At 46.0% G+C, this 15,484-nt stretch overlaps 1 protein-coding gene across 4 annotated transcripts in view; it reads right to left on the bottom strand.

Moving 5' to 3' along the window:
• The window catches only part of LOC133505567 (receptor-type tyrosine-protein phosphatase delta-like), a 219,288-nt gene that overhangs the window by 182,594 nt on the left and 21,210 nt on the right, over positions 1-15,484 (bottom strand). For 3 of the 4 annotated variants that reach the window (XM_061828705.1, XM_061828704.1, XM_061828703.1), the window contains exon 3: positions 6,028-6,135. The gene's annotated coding sequence lies outside the window, so the exon portion shown is untranslated. Of the gene's footprint in view, positions 1-6,027; positions 6,136-6,283; positions 6,391-15,484 lie in introns of all 4 variants that reach the window. The other variant, XM_061828701.1, reaches the window with a different exon arrangement.

The raw sequence follows: 15,484 nt of genomic DNA on the forward strand, positions 1-15,484 counted from the left end.
AAAGAAAAGAAACATCTCATTTTGGGATGAATCAGAAAGCCTTCGGAGGTTGACTCGCGAGCCAAAATTCTCACTAACGTCAACCTCATTATCGGGGTTGGTTAAGTGCCAGCTCGCTCGGGTTGTCCTAGCTTAAACAGTCTGTGTGTGTGTGTTTGTAGGTTGTTGTGAGGACATGTCCGCATCAATATGTCACATGACATGCACGGCGACGTCAATGCGCACAGGTATATAAAAGCAAAACGAAAGCTGTGGTTGAAATATGACACGTAGGAAATGTTTCATTTCGTGACGAGCGACAAGACATATTTTTCAGCTCAAAACAACTAAGGGTGACTGACGATCAAATCCTGATATTCAGAATAATTTCCCAATAATTTCCGTTCGTCAAAGAGTGAGAAAGAAGCCAGTGCGACTCTTCAAGGGCTCATCTCGCTCATGACTTTTCCGAATCCGAATCAGATTCTGGGTGATTTTTACATCATAATTGTATGCTTGGTGATTTTCTGTTCCCAGCGCACAAGGCAACGTCTTGGGAGACGTTTACGGTAGAATGTGAGAGTCCCGACCTTTAGCCACTCGAGCATATTTGGGACGAGGCGTCCAAAACGCTTTTTGTCCATAATGGACGCAGCTGAAACGTGTGATGTCATAAGTATGCATCTCAAGAACAAACAACAGCTCGAGAAACGAGGAAGCGCACTCGCTCTCACACACACACACACACACACAATCTGTCACATGGAAAAAAAAAAAAAAAAAAAAAAAAAAGGAATTTATCTTTGTATGCCAAGCATTCTGCATGGACTGTCGTGTTCTTCTGGCTGTGATGACTCCGCCAGGCTGCCGTCTTCCCAGCAACACCAAACACAAGCGGCCCATTCTTTCTTCCTTTCATTCTTTCTTTCATGCTGTCAGTGTCGCAATTTGGCACTTAGCGCTTTAACCCGGTGGTTGCCTCGGCGGCGCTGAAATAACCTCGCTTGGATGCCGCTGATCGTGTTTCAGCACTTCTCGCCGTGATGTAATCGACCTGCCTCTCCCGCCTTTGCGCTATCGATGCTAATCACGTCAACGCCACGTGGGGGACATGACGTCAGCGAGTCATCTTAAAATACATCAGCTCGTTTTCACCTCACAGACCCCCCCCCCCAAAAAAAAAAAAAAGTGGATGAGGGGAGATGAAAGCCCATTCATAGTGATAAAATAAAAACAAAAATCAGCACAATTTTAGCCATAAATCTGAGCTAAAGTGAGAGTGATCACTTTGTTAGCTTTAGCTAACACGGATGGACTTCGAGTGGTGGGCACCGCCGAAGGCCTCGACCGCTATTGGACCACTGAAGCCAAACATTTCATCACCAACAGATTCAAATACAACAACTTTCTGGGAGGCCAAAATTGACCCTGTACTAACCTCAAACTATCTATATATTAAAAATTAAAACAAATGAAAATAAGAACATTTTATGGATGATGGGGCTTCCCTATTGCGTGTGTTGGAGCCACATGTTAAACTTTAATAAACCTCTCCGTCACAGACATGTTTTGTTTTTTTTTAAATCTGCATTGTTCTCAAATGAGTCCAGTGCGTATTTTAAAAAAGAAAATAAACTGCTGGGATAGGCGTTAGCCCCTGTACACGGAAGCGTGTTGTGACCACACGTTAACCTACGTAAACCTCTGTGTGACTGACGGTTTATTTTCGTTTTTTAAATACGCATTGGGTTCATTTGAGAACGTTTTTTTTAAAAAAAAAAAAAAAAACAAACAAAAAAAAAAAAAAAAGGAATTTATCTTTGTATGCCAAGCATTCTGCATGGACTGTCGTGTTCTTCTGGCTGTGATGACTCCGCCAGGCTGCCGTCTTCCCAGCAACACCAAACACAAGCGGCCCATTCTTTCTTCCTTTCATTCTTTCTTTCATGCTGTCAGTGTCGCAATTTGGCACTTAGCGCTTTAACCCGGTGGTTGCCTCGGCGGCGCTGAAATAACCTCGCTTGGATGCCGCTGATCGTGTTTCAGCACTTCTCGCCGTGATGTAATCGACCTGCCTCTCCCGCCTTTGCGCTATCGATGCTAATCACGTCAACGCCACGTGGGGGACATGACGTCAGCGAGTCATCTTAAAATACATCAGCTCGTTTTCACCTCACAGACCCCCCCCCCCAAAAAAAAAAAAAAGTGGATGAGGGGAGATGAAAGCCCATTCATAGTGATAAAATAAAAACAAAAATCAGCACAATTTTAGCCATAAATCTGAGCTAAAGTGAGAGTGATCACTTTGTTAGCTTTAGCTAACACGGATGGACTTCGAGTGGTGGGCACCGCCGAAGGCCTCGACCGCTATTGGACCACTGAAGCCAAACATTTCATCACCAACAGATGCAAATACAACAACTTTCTGGGAGGCCAAAATTGACCCTGTACTAACCTCAAACTATCTATATATTAAAAATTAAAACAAATGAAAATAAGAACATTTTATGGATGATGGGGCTTCCCTATTGCGTGTGTTGGAGCCACATGTTAAACTTTAATAAACCTCTCCGTCACAGACATGTTTTGTTTTTTTTTAAATCTGCATTGTTCTCAAATGAGTCCAGTGCGTATTTTAAAAAAGAAAATAAACTGCTGGGATAGGCGTTAGCCCCTGTACACGGAAGCGTGTTGTGACCACACGTTAACCTACGTAAACCTCTGTGTGACTGACGGTTTATTTTCGTTTTTTAAATACGCATTGGGTTCATTTGAGAACGTTTTTTTTAAAAAAAAAAAAAAAAACAAACAAAAAAAAAGTCTGTTGGGGAGAGCCTTACCGAAGATTAATGTGTGGCCGCAACACGCTCCCGTGTACATTTGAGATGACTCCTGTGGTTTTTTTTTTTTTTTTTTTTTTTTAAACGAATTGTTCTCAAATGAACCAAATTGGCATTTTAAATACTTTTTGGAAATTTGAGATTGAGAAGAATAATTCCTACTTGGAGTTGAAGTGATCGCTACACAGTCGTGTGTGTATTTGGTTGGGCACCATCAATCACGTTTCATTATCCATCAATATTTTCTCATCTTTTCAGCTGCTATTCTATAGAATGACCCCTTTGAATATCTGTCTCGTCTGTTGTAACAACCAACAGCACAACAACATTGTAAATATTCTGCTCCGGTTCAATGTCCCCCACAATGTTGAGCAGCACTTTTTGACCGGCAATGTGGCGCCGTCAAAATGGTGACGTCACGTGCACGAGCTCTATAAACGCTACATATTTTGATACACCAAATAAAGCCTTTGCTTTTGCCATTTTAGTTCAAACACCAAAATAAAATGGAAAAAAATGCAAATTACCAATCAGCTCACATCTCATGGACACGTCTTATAGTGTCTTTAAAATCAATTACACACTCTTATCTGGTTGTTTTTCATCTTTTTCACTTCCAACAGCGCTGCAACAAAAATCTGTGCGGTAAACATGGCCAAAAAGGTTCTGCGTGACGCAAAAATGGTTCTGGGCAGTGCAAATAGGATTTTATTAATACTTTTTTTTTTTTTTTTTTTGTCTTGAGGCGGCCATTTTTGCATTGATCAATTTTTGTGGTTGACTTCCCCCCCCCCCCCCCACAGTCCAAATTAACTCCACAGGCAATATTTTAAGTAAGACTTTAACATCCGTAACTGTCTGTGATCTCAAGGGGTTCCGTTGGAAAAGAAGGAGTCAGTCCCTCCTTTTGCAGTTACATTTATATCAAATATCGATTCATCTACGGACGGCGGTCGCATTCGCTCAAAGGACGACAAAATGGCCACCAAAGCAAGCAACGGTGGCATAAATCATACGGAAGTGAAGAAACGGACAAAAGGAAGTTTTTGTTTGTGTGTTTGGAAGCTGCGTCAGGCAAATCTTTTTATTTTCATAAGAGTTTATGTGCATTTTTTTATACCGAACTGTTTGTTTTACTTGTGTACCCAAGTGCAGAAATAAGTTATGATTGTGGCAATTTGATTTTCTGACCTTTCAGTCCTAAAAATGGGAGGTGAAATACCAACCTTACCGAATTGTAAGAAAATCAAGAACTGAATCGAATCACAAGCAAAAGAAAGAAGATCCACTTGAATCCCAATTTTCAAGAATCCAAAATCGAATCGTGAGGTTCTTAACAGTACGCCGAACATTCGAAACTGAGGGAAACCTCCAGAAATCTGATTGATAGACTGAGGGAATAATTCCTCAGGGTGTCCCGACGGCTCGGTACTGTTTGGCTGCCGACGCCGGGCTAAAATAAGCCGTCTGCACAGGACTCGAGCCGGTGACAAGCACGTCACAGCCCAAGGAGCCCGTCAACTGAAGGCCCTGGCAGCTAAATAATAAAAGAAAAGGAAAAAGTGCTTACATGGCTTTTCGGCTTCCCGCCATACTTTTGAGTTTGCATAATCTGGCTGACTTTTCCTTGCCTTGGAACGCACGACTGAGCAAGAGTACACTCACGCACGCAAATTCCATTTCTTAGGTACACGGTCGACACCCGCAAAGGCACCGTAAAACCCGCTCTGACCATCCCCATCTCCGCTCGATGACTCTGCTCGTGAGCCTTTGAGCGCGCCTGACAAGGACCGCGAGTCGCCACGAAAGTCGAGGCGGGCCCCCTCTTATTAGTGCAAACGGTGGGCACGTCGCCAGCGAACGGGCCGCGGACAGCGAGCGTGGCTACGTGGGAGGTGCGATGCTGGCGGATGGTGTGTGGGAGAGGAACGTTTTCCTTTGGAGGAAGTGTCACACCGCCATAATCCACGAGCTTAATTGATAAACACAAGACGAGCGCCACCCCAAACCTCACATCACAAACGCCGTTTCGGAGTGAACGGCAGAGAATAAGCCTTAAGAACGCCAGTGTATAAACTTTGCCCATGGGGGGTTCCGCTTAGAGAAATCTCAATTTATCGCAAAGCCATTTTGATCATCTTCACATTTACACACTAAAATCAATCCATGTGATCAATACGCAGCGTAATCCGCCTCTTGCCTGAAATCGGCCACTAAATTGACCAATTAAATAAAATATCTGCAAAGCGTGAACATACCCATGCATCCATTTTCTTAGCCGCTTATCCTCACAAGGGTCACGGGCAGAGCTGGAGCCCATCCCAGCTGTCAACGACTGGCAGGAGGCGGGGTACACCCTGAACTGGTCGCCAGCCGATCGCGGGGCACATGGAGACAAACAGCCGCGCTCACAATCACACCCGGGGGCAATTTAGAGTGTCCAATTGATGTTGCATGTTTTTGGGATGCGGGAGGAAACCGGAGTGCCCGTTGGAAACCCACGCAGGCGCGGGTTAGAACGTGCTAACTCCACACAGGTTGGGTCCGGGATTGAACCCGGATCCTCAGAACTGTGAGGCCAACGCTTTCCATCTGAACCACCGTGCCACCCGCATGAATATACGTAATTGGAAAAAAAAAAAAAAACCTCCTTACAATTTATATCTGCGGTATAGATGAATAAGGAAGTGTACAATCGATTTAATTAATCAGAGATTGGTGTAATATTGACATTTAATTTCTGTCCAATATGGCTGACGTACTTGTTTTGTTGAGTTGTAACAGTCAGTGCTTAGTTTTAAATTCAGAATGTGCAATAAAAACTAGTAAGATTTTTTTGCAATTTAATTACAAGGCAATGACATCATCGTGGAGGCCAATTAACAATGGGCGCTACAGAAAAGACAACTTCCCTGAGGCATCCCGAAAACGTCCAGACAGCCGACACTCACCAGACGATATTAAATTTTTGGATATAAGAAACCTTAATTGCGAGTGACGTCACACCACGCCGTTTGGAAACCAGTTCACAATTATTATGATTTTTTTTTTTTTTTTTTTTTCCTTTGGAGCTCAATTCATTGCATCGACGAGTTGAGTGACGGATTAGAGACGCAAAAGAAGCACAAACAACACACGAGAACTACTTTTGCACAGAATCCAAGCAAAACCATTTTTTCTCCCCGTTTTTAAACAGAAATGCGCTCACCGGAGAGTGCCAAAGCGAGCGGGGTGCGCGGAGAATTCCGAGGAGTTTTCCACGGTCTTTCTTCAGCCTCAAGTTGAAGACGAGCAGCGCTCCCGCGGTCCGAAGCGACTGCAAAAGAAAAAGGGGGAAAGGTGAGAGGAAGACCCAGCGCATCCTCGGCGGTAAACACACACGTGGCAAAACGTGAAAAATACATTAAAAAAAAAATAATAAAAAAAAGAGGGTGGGGGAGAAAACTGCATCCGTAATTACGCACGTTTAGCGCGCTAATGCATATCCAAGAAGCGGAGGGGGGAGACGGACGGAGCCGAGAGGCGCCAAGTGGACCCAGCCTGGCGGCTGCTGTCAGACTTCACACTGGAGCTGACGATGTGGATCGAGATAAGCGCATCGTGAGAGGGGAGAGACGGAGGGATGGAGGGGAGGGGGGAGGAGAGAGAGAGAGAGAGAGAGAGAGAGAGAGGGGGGGGGGGGAGACGGCGGTCTACAGCAAACATAAATCACATAAAAGTTGCTCATGAATAAAATAAACTGTGCATGTGGATTTGTAGAAAATCGGTTCTTTATTTCCGAACACGGCGGGTTCCAGAAACCTTTCGGACCCTCTTGAGTTTTTCCCTCAACCCGCTTAAGTTCGTTTGCTTCCTCGAGAATGTACACGCAGCACCACAAATAAGAAACAAAACAATTGTTCAAATTCTTGATGCTTGAAAATGAAATATCACACATCTATAAATATTCAGAGCCTTTGCTGCGACATTTAACGCGGATCTGCACCTTCGTTGGAGTCCAACTGCGTTTGATTCTACTGATTGGACTCGATTAGGAAAGCCACACCCGTGTCGTTGTCGGACCTCACAGCGCGTGTCAGAGCAAAATGAGAATCATGAGGTCAAAGGAACTGCCTGAAGATCTCAGAGAAAAAATTGTGGCGAGGCACAGATCAGGCCGGGGTTACAAAATTATTTGAGATCGTTTGCGCAATATCCAAACATTTGTCAAATTTGACTCGCCTCACCATGTGGGGAAAAAAATAAATCTCAAACATAATCGGACTGTTAATAAATAGGGTGATATTTTGCAACAGATTATTTCAGTTTGAAATATTTACGACAGGAAAAAGGTCTGCATATCTAAATCAGAGAAAGATTGCGTTTGAAATTTGAGCTTTTCGGTGCGGTCGCATTTTGGCGCGTTTTGTTTTGTTTTTTTTTTTGGGGGGGGGGGGTTTCGATGTGACGTCTTCAATACTTTAATGACCTGCTAGCGGAACGTGCATGTCCTCCATCACAAGCAGTGTCGGTACCTTGGAGAGGAAGATAGATGGCGCAAGTGGAAAAAGGGTCCCAAGTCGAGGGTGAGATCCAGAGAGAAAGACGAATCCAAACAGCGGATCTTTTCACATCTCATTCTTGACTCACTGGATCTTCTTGTCCAGCTCGCCCATCTATTTCTCTCCCTCTCTTTCTCTCTTTGTGCTCTGTCGCTCTGCCTTTTTTTTTTTTTTTTTTCATCTCAGAGGTCTCGCCGCTTTGTCCGGCTTTTCTCTTTTTCTCTCCTTCCAGGATCATCTCTCGCTCGCTTGTTCCCGCGCACAAAACGTCCACAACATCCTAATCTCTATTTACAGGATGACGAGTTTGTTTGCGTGTGCGGGCGCGCACGTGTGTGTCCTTCCTCGTCGGCAACTCTCCCAAGATTTGACTCTGATCATTAATTTAATGCCCCCCCAATGAATTTATTTTGACACAGTTTGGTCCGCCGACTGCTTTCGCATGCACCGAACACAGCCCGTTGATTTAAAAAGTGAATTTTTTGGAAATCGTTTCCTAATTCTTGTGCTCTATGATTAGAATTATCACAATAAAGTGCGAAGATCATGCAGCGCAGTTCTACGCCATGAAAAGTGCAACTTAACGTTAACTTAATTTAAAGCGTGTGAACTTTCCATGCTAGCAGAACGCCAGCATTCATATTGCAGAGATGAATTGATGACAAACTGTTGAGCGGCATGACATTTGCGACTATTTATGGCTTCAGTTTTTGGATGTGTTGCCAGGAAACGTGAATTGAAATCTTGTCCCAGCTGTGCAGAAATCAATGAGTCAAACTTGACCGTTTTCAGATCTGGATCATCAATCAGATCGTTCTTCTTTGCCTTTTCAGCAGTGAGGTCAGGCAGGGACGCCATTACCTTCTGCTTGTCCCAAGATACATCCATCCATCCATCCATCCATCCATTTTCTTAGCCGCTCATCCTCACAAGGGTCGAAGGGAGTGCTGGAGCCTATCCCAGCCGTCAACGGGCAGGTGGCGGGGTACACCCCTGAACCGGTCGCCAGCCAATCGCAGGGGACATCGAGACAAACAGCCGCACTTACGATCACACCGAGGGACAATTTTGAGTATCCAATTAATTTTGCGTGTTTTTTGGGATGCGAGAGGAAACCCGAGTGCCCGGAGAAAACCCACACAGGCACGGGGAGAACATGCAAACTCCACGCAGGCGGGCCCGGGATTGAACCTGTGACCTCAGAAGTGTGAGGCCAACGCTTTACCAGCTGAGCCACCGTGCCGCCCCCTCGTTGTGTATTTTTATACATCCATTATTGATATATACATTACTCACTAAAACCTGAGACCATTCGGTTTTTGGCTGAAATTCCAGGATGAACCTCAAACGCACTCTAATCTTTACAGATGAATGAATGACATTTTGGTTTTTAGTGCTTTTTGCACAACAGGGAGCTGAATGAAAGGTTTTATTATTTTTTGGAATATTAAAGTCCATCTTTCTGTGACTCTTCCACTCTCTACATCGCTTTTGCAACCTGCCGAATGATGAAACTGTGTTTTTGGGATGCGGGACGAAACCGGAATGCCTGCGAAAACCCTCGTAGGCACGGGGAGAACATGCAAACTCCACACAGGCTGGGCCGGGATCGAACCCTGCACCTCAGAACTGCGAGGCCAACACTTTACAGCTGAACCACCGTGCCGCCCACATACATACATACATAGTTAATAGTCAGTCCCGGTCTGATTGCGACGCATTTGCTGCCATGGCCACATCTCAACCCATCTGTTGGGGTCTCGGCCGACATTTCTGCGACATCCGAGTGTCATTTCTTCCCCATTTTTGTGACCCCAGTGTTTTTTTTTTTTTTTTTTATGAAACTACGATGGGACATTTTAGTATTTTCCATAACATCTTCAAACAGCCGTCGCTAATGAGGTTGAAGAATGGGGAGGTGACATGCCAGTTTCACATAAAATGTTGCCAAATAGTGAGCCATTAGCGTTCACTTCCCTGATCAGACGAATGAGCGCCGATGACGTCGTGGTGGATCGGCTATCGAGCTCAGTAAAGTATCGATAATCGCCGGCAATTGCGTCGAGCAGCCGCCGGAAAAGTATTTGTGTTGTAGTGAGGCGGATTCTCCTTCTCTTTGTCTTAATTATCCATCCCTTGGACTGTCATCATTAAGGCTCGCCAGTGGAATTTGTTTGGCGACGCTGCAACAAAGCAGCTCAGCAGAAAAGCGCTGCATATTATTCACCGCGTGTGTCTTGGCTCTGCAGCGTACACTGTGACATAGTATTAGCATTAGCATTTTATTCAACCCTCGCCACACCACCGCCCCCGCACCCTCCTCATCATTTCGCTTTTCCCTTCTGTCATCCTTCCTCCGACTTCTTGTCCTCAATAAGATATGAAGGGAAAAGCGCTTTCATTCACGTCGCCGCGCTTACAAGGGGCTCGATTGCGTGTGTTTGTGTAAGTCGGGCTGACTGTGCATTGTGCGTGCGCTGCTTGTTTGTGTGCGGCAGGAAATGTTTTAAAAAGTAGGCCATGGCGACCACCCAGGGGTTTGAAGGCTCAGGGGGTACAGCGGCAGCATGGTTAAAATAAGGGGGGGGGGGGGGGAAGAGAAGTGCTTGGAAAACATAAAGGCTGCAAAAAAAAAAAAAAAAAAAACACACACTCTGATAGCACTTACAACCCCCCCCCCCCCCACCACCACCACCACCACATCACACACACGCGCATTTTGTTCCTTGTTTGCGAAACATTAACATTTCACGTGTATGACGTTGGCCTAGCTTGCTCGCTCATTTTCTTGGAGCTCACGGCCGGGCCTCGCTGACAGGCCCAGAGCGATGATTCCCCCCCCCCCCCCCCCACCTTCCGGCCATTGATCCATTTCAAAGTAGAACTGATAAAGGACGGGATCGGCTCGGGCCGCCTTGAATTTGACGGCGGCGGCGACGCTTGCGCCAGCGCGGTTGAGCGTGTCACAGCTTCCGACTTACTTCTTCCGTTTGGCTGCCGGCCGCAAAAATCGTAGCCGCGAGTAAAAAGGATGTCTGCCTGTGAATTGCAAATAATAACCTAACGCTCATTTCTTCTGATGACAAAAATAACTTTACTCACTTAATGTCCAAAGCGTTTCAAAAGGAAATGCGCAAAGCTGTCGACGAGGGCCAAAACAAACATCGTCGTCACACTTTGAGAGGCCGCAGTGGAACCTCAAAGTTCTTCTACAGTTACACAAACATTCAATTTGCTACGTAGGAGAAGTCTCCTTTAAGAAAAGCCGGTAGAAATTTTCAATGACATTTATTAGTGTTTTTAAGACAGTGAGAGGTGTTTAATTTCCGCTTGGTAAGGGGCAAAATCATCTAATTGCCCTCGAGCAAGTTATTCAACCCCCGGTTGCTCATGATGCGGATACGATAAGTTGACGGATGCTGCCAACTACCCGCGCAATCAGGTGTCAGATGAACTACCTCAACCGCGCCGACTTCGCCATGACGTCGACCAAGACATTCCTACCGACACGGTGTTCGACGAACAAGCCTACCGAGACGGGCTACGTAGGCTCCGTCGAACAGCGGTTGATGACGCCGTGGCCGGCAAGAAACCGGTCGTCATCCTCGGTGGCTACCCAACCCCCGAAGTGGACAAAACTGAAACCGATTTTCCGCGGGCCACAAGATCCAAACCGTCGCAACTCCGCTCCGGACGAAGCCGCGTGCTCAATGACTACATGGCTCGTGTCGACAATACTATCGTCAACCTCTGCCCGAAACCCGGACAGGGCCCTCACGACACGCAGCACATCTTCAACTCTACAGTACCTCCCACTACGCTGACCGTAATGGACCTGTGGAGACGCCCGAAGGAAGTGGCCGCCTTCCTGCAACTAGAAGTCGACTGAACAATGCCTTTGCCTGGCTACAACAACAACTACAATCTTTATTGACAGACACTTGAAATTAAATACTTTTTAATGAGTAAAAATCCATGAGTTGCACTATTTCTGGTGGAATTATGCAGTACTCTGCCATATCCTGGTACTTCAGATCATAGAGCCCTCAGATGTACTGCAACAACCTTAACGGCAAAGGCAGTTTGTGACAATTGGAGGACCGTTTATTAAAAAGAAAAAATGACAGTAAAAAGAAAGAGGAACTCTGAAGACACTAAGAAGTATTTGCATTCATTTTCATTTTCAATAGGAGAAAAACCCCATCGCTCAAATAATGCTGATCGGTGTCTTTAGAAAATGCAAATCACAAAACTTCATCGTCCTCGAGCTCGTTTCTGTCGCCGTGGATGGGATCACCAAGGTCCCCACCTTTAGCCACCGCTCAGCTCGTATCGCACCCGACCCTTTGGGCCCCTCTCACAGGTGGTGAGCCCACGGGAAGGGGGACCCATGGTACCCCTCCGGACTGGGAGGGGTTCAGTGTCAAGCCGCATGGAGAGGAGCCAGATCTGATCCGGGTGCCTACCGGACGCCTCCCTGGTGAGGTGTTCCGGGCGTGTGCCAGCGGAAAGAAACCCCGGGGACAACCCAGGACTACGTCTCTCGGCTGGCCTGGGAACGCCTCGGGATCTCTCCGGAAGAGCTGGAAGAAGTGGTTGGGGAAAGGGAAATCTGGGTATCCCTGCTGAAGCTACTTCCCAGGCAACCCGACCTGGAGAAGTGGTAGAAAATGGATGGATGGATGGAATCTTCATTTCAGCTTTAACAGTAAAGAATACTCATATCAGTAAAATTGTTATCAAAAGGAAATCCAGCGGGCCGCGCCATTATTGATCAAACGAAAATGAGCAATATCCGCTTGTGCCGCTACGGGTCGTATCTCTCTATTCACACCTTGATGATACTTTTATGCTTTGCATTTTGTTTTTTTAATCACGCAGCAGAAAATAGAAGCGTGACATCCTGCGGGGTCGGCGCAAGCCGTCGGAAGAAAATTTGTCACGAGGCGAGATATGCTGCCTTCCATCCAGTTTGTATCTCTTGACGGTGCGACCAACACGTCACTTCCACGCTTGCCGCTCGAACGCTTTCCACGGCGACAGAAAAAAAATGCACGATAAGACGTATGTGAAACACATTGAGCTTCAGTTATGGGCTCAGAAAGCGTTTCCAAACGTGCCGTTTTGTCTGAATTGTTGTCTTTGACTGGCTTGCGCTTTCATACTTTCTGTTCTGCAATTCACAGATAAGACAAATCATTGTCTTTCCTTTCCACGCTGCCAAAAAAAAAAAAAAACAAACAAATTGCTTTGGGCACGGTTTGGAAAAAGAGCATTTCAGTCAAATGACCAAAATCAACACGAGGTTTCGTACTTTACTTTGTGGCTTTTCACTATTACCAGCGTGATTTGCTGCCTTCTTTGAAGCCATTCTGCAACTGCATCAGCATATAGAAGCAAAATTCAAAGACATTTATCATACTTTACGTTTTATTAAATTGTCCCGGAAGAGCGCTTATGGAGGGGAGCCCAATTAAACGCCGTCCGTGAACATTTTACAAATATCCTTTTGTTTGAACTTTCGAGATCTGGGAGATTCATTCATTCATGAAATACAAGTTCTTGGGAAAACATTTTTCAGGAAGGAAGTTTTGTGTGTGTGTGTGTGTAGTTGATGGACCAACAAAAGAACATTCCTCACAGCGGCGGCAGAGATCAGCAGGTACTGTAAAGTGCCGTGAACATATTTTCAAACCCACACGTACACGTTAATTTAAAGGATATTGACCATCACGCTCGTAAAAAGTCCAAAAATAAATATGTAGTTGAGAATTACTTTTAATTTAAGCACGATTAAAATCAACATCGGACGCTACTTCAAGAAAACAAATTCAAATTTAAAGCGCCGAGACCTGCCACTACGTCACCGTCTGCTTATGATCTTACGACCTTGTGTAAGGTTTAAAATGATATATTAACAGTAGTTAACTTCTTTTGACCCTAAGAAAGTTACTTAAAATCGTTAAAAAGTTGCACTCTGGACTGGAATATCGATTGACGACAGGATTTTTTTTTTTTTTTTTTTTTTTGAACACATCCAGGAGAGATCAGCTCCCTCGGATCAGAATTGCGTATTTTCCTAAACCGGCGCAGCAGCTCAATTGATTTTGACTGATATCAATAAAAGACATTTCAGCAGCATATTTTGTAAATCACCCGGACCGGTTTTCACTCATTGCGTCACAGTATCGTCATGAGTGTATTTTTATTTTTTTCCCCCAAAATGTTTGTTTTTGCTATCGTGATCTTTTACACAAACCTCTGGGCCATTAGCACGGTCAAATCTCAGAGGCTGCCGTGCAGCCAAGAGACGACATAGTGCAATACGTGTACAGTTGCTCTTCCAAACCTTGCCGACAAAAAATAAAATAATAATAACAACACTCTTGCTTGTGTATAGCGAGCAAGTAGCCAAACACAAGAGGAGATCTGGGAGACATTGATTCATTCCGCCCTACGCCGAAGCACAACACCGTCGAAGAAAAATAGAAAGAGCGGGACTGGGAGCGGATGTTCACCAGATGCCCTTCCACGCCGTGCCTGAAACTCTCAGAGGGCCTCGCGACACGACTTCTGCCTGCGACTGTTTATTCATATCCCAATTAGAGAAGATAAGTCGGCTGCAGGAAGGAAGACCGAGTCGCTGCGGGTTGTGCCGCTTAAAAATAAATCCATGAAAATAGGAGGACAGAACGCGCGACAAAGACTTCAAATCAGCTGTCGATTGAAAAAGAAGAGAAGTCAGCGGGCGGCTCTCGGGAGCTCACCTCTCGTTCTCAGGATTAACTCCGGGCCTGGCTGCACTTGAGGAGCGACTGAAAGAAAACCTTTTGCGGTCGCACACCGAGAGGAGGAGAACGAGCGAGTCCATTGGCCCGCAGAGACGCTCTCGCCCAGTCGGAGATGAGTCACAGTTCGCAGGCGTTAATTAAGCCAATGGCGAATAAAAACTCGGAGAATGGGAGCAGCTGTCTCCACATTTACATTTGGGAAAAACGCTACATGCGGAGGGGGTGGGGGCAGGATCGGGAAAGATACCAAAGTCGACAGGGAGGGAGGGAAGGAAGCAGACAAAGGGGGAATTTCCACAAGAAAGAAAGTCCAAGTGGAGAAAGGGAGGAATCGGGGCAGGTGGTCCTGAAGATGGGGGGGGGGGGGGGGGGGGGGGGACCGGAACGATGGACCACTTCATCGCCAGCTCCAGTTACGAAGCTGATGTCCCCGAGACAGATAACCAGTCACGCTGCTGACATGGGCTCACAAAGTCTGATTCGATTTTAAAATCTGTTCTTGGGTCGACCGTCTGGCTCCCTTTCGCACTCCCCAACCCGTCCGAGCGTCATCACAGCCCCCGACGTGACCTTTAACAGCCCGGACTTACTGGCCGTGCTGTTTTTCCAAAAATCAACTTGATGATCTCTTCTCCGTCGCACAGAGCGGGTCGTTGCCTTTTTTTTTTTTCGGACACGGCGTTTGCGGATCGTGAGGGGAAGGCCGATGAGGTCGTCGTGTCACTCACAAAGACGCCGTTCATGGCAAGCAGGTGGCTGCGGGCGTCGGCGGTTTTGGTGCGCGCGCGAACCCTCGCGATGAAAAGTCTCCTTTAGGGGTGGCGACAGAACGAGGCTCTCAGATGAGTGAGACAGAGACCGAAGTCAGGACATGACTTCATGTTAGCGCTTACATGCTTTTAGCTAATTGGGGTCTGGGGTCTTACTTCAGGGTCCGCTTCAGAAGCACCATAGAACATGGATGGGAAAAAATATGCGATTGACTGGCGACCGGTTCAGGGTTTATATCCTGCCTCTCATCCGAAAATACATTCCAGCATGACCCTAGTGAGGATAAGCGCAACGGAAGATAAATGAATGACCCTCTCTTTTGGGCATTTTTACTCATTTGTCTCCCCCCTTTGCACTCTAAAGAGCGAAAAGTTTTGTCTCATTCGACGATAACGCACACACGATTTAATGGTTAATCACATTGCTATGACATGCGGCCTACACTATCTGGAGACTGCTATGATGTGCTGTGATGTTTAAATGAGCATTATACGTCTGTTTGCCAGTGTTATGTACCATCTTTGTTTATGTGTTTGATATCAGCGGCAGACTGGCGACAATT

Source organism: Syngnathoides biaculeatus, chromosome 9 (assembly GCF_019802595.1).
Source record: "Syngnathoides biaculeatus isolate LvHL_M chromosome 9, ASM1980259v1, whole genome shotgun sequence".
Lineage (NCBI taxonomy): Eukaryota > Metazoa > Chordata > Actinopteri > Syngnathiformes > Syngnathidae > Syngnathoides > Syngnathoides biaculeatus.